Source organism: Cyprinus carpio, chromosome A13 (genome assembly GCF_018340385.1).
Source record: "Cyprinus carpio isolate SPL01 chromosome A13, ASM1834038v1, whole genome shotgun sequence".
In the NCBI taxonomy this organism is placed as follows: domain Eukaryota; kingdom Metazoa; phylum Chordata; class Actinopteri; order Cypriniformes; family Cyprinidae; genus Cyprinus; species Cyprinus carpio.
The window spans coordinates 23,191,574-23,193,347 of record NC_056584.1 but is presented as its reverse complement, the minus strand read 5'-3'; the positions used below and the strand labels follow the sequence as shown (position 1 = coordinate 23,193,347).

General features: G+C 29.9%; 1 long non-coding RNA gene across 1 annotated transcript; it reads left to right on the top strand.

Annotated features, from left to right (window-relative positions):
• The first annotated feature begins 453 nt into the window (after window positions 1-453).
• Window positions 454-1,766, top strand: LOC122147283. The gene is made up of 3 exons (XR_006161550.1): window positions 454-577; window positions 1,098-1,271; window positions 1,411-1,766. It is a non-coding gene; the product is annotated as an uncharacterized LOC122147283 (long non-coding RNA).
• The last annotated feature ends 8 nt before the right edge of the window (window positions 1,767-1,774 follow it).

The following is a 1,774-nucleotide window of genomic DNA, read 5'->3' as shown; positions in this document are numbered from 1 at the left end:
TATTAAGCAACTGAATGACTTTTACTTTGACTTTACGGTTGGTCATGTGGTCGGTGAAGGTTGAACTCATAAAACCAAAAGAAAAGTGTCTGTGATTTTTTGTTGTTGTTGTTGTTTTTTACGTGTAACAGCGTTTTATATAAAGTTATTTACTTCTTAGTAATTTATTTTAACGATCTAAAAGTTTTTCAAATTAATTCATATAACATTTTATTTTGCCACAGTGAAAGTGGGTTGTTTTAAATGTTACATGGAGCGCCAGATATTTATAAAACTACATTTATTGTTAAAATTCTGTGTTGAAAGGCATGACAGTAAGCGAATGATCTTTTGTGTGCGTGTGACTTTTTAAAACCATTCAAAAAAAAAAAAAAAAAAAAAAAAAAAAAAAAAAAAAAAAAAAAAAACTTTTATTTTGAAGTAGTGTAACAGGAACTTCCTCGCTACTTCCGAGATCACGTTGACAAAAACACAGAAGTAGTGTAATTTGAAGTCCGAACCAAGTTTAAAAATTTTGACAGAGGCAGGGTTTGGTGTCCCGAAAGAATAACAGCGCGTGTCATGGTGACTTGTTGATGTATTGACACAATAACTCCTGGATTTCTAGTATTATGACACACACACACACACACACACACACACACACACACTTACATACATATATATATATATATATATATATGATTATTATGTTTATGTCATATATATAGTGTGCACAAGTATGTACTAAACACAAGTACACTAATATGTGCTAAATTCATATATCAAATACATAATTGCATGTGATGGATGCAAATATACACACGTGTTTATATGAGATTATAAAAGAAGCTTTTACAAAGCTTGATTTTACAAGCTTTTTACTCCAGTTATATCACAGTAACAAATGTGTTGTTAAAACCATTAACTGTTGAAACCATACTAAGTAATAATAGTAACTAAAGGGTTTAAAAGTTGTTAAACATAATAAATATTTTAAAAAGAATGTAATTTAGTGACTGTTCGATCACTTCTTGATATCCAGTCTGGTTCCTAAAGTAAATCAGTTAACATCCATAAGTATTTTTAAAGAGCGAATCAATATTGTGTTTTCACAGGCAGACATGAGCTCAAATCAAAACTCTGCAACCTTTATGGTCTCCCACCCAAAGAACTCATCAGGCATCACGAAGAAGCAAGATTACTGGGGGGGGTTTCTGTATTTTTGATCAAATAAATGCAGCCTTGATGAGCAAAAGAGACAACTTTAAAAAACATTACCCACATATAAGGTGGGTAAGGTTTTTTTTTTTTTTTTTTTGTTTTTTGGTAGATCATTATCCTTGATCAATATTATTTATTTAATTATGTTTAAAGTTTTGATATAATAATAATTTATAATATAAATCTGAACATTTATGTCATCTGCAGGTGCTGGGACAGAGAAAAATCCAATAAACAGGAGCTTATTGGCACCTTTGAGCAGGTGAGAAGAGAAGAGCTATTTTGTAGAAAGTGGTTTCAAAAGTGTCCTGTTTTTTTTTTTTTTTTTACCAGTCATGTAAATATTCTAAGACATACGTCACCCACCCATGATTGATTTATTCCACAAATTAAATTATTTTTCAGGTATTGGCAAATATTAATATTTCTGGTTAATAATTCCAGTAATTTAGTATTTTTAACATCTTAATAATGCAATTATAATCTGAAAATAAAACACATACAATACAGTTTAATGTAGCTTGAAGAGAGTTGGATGGCTGTTGTATAGTGTCCTGTTAAATATGCTAAA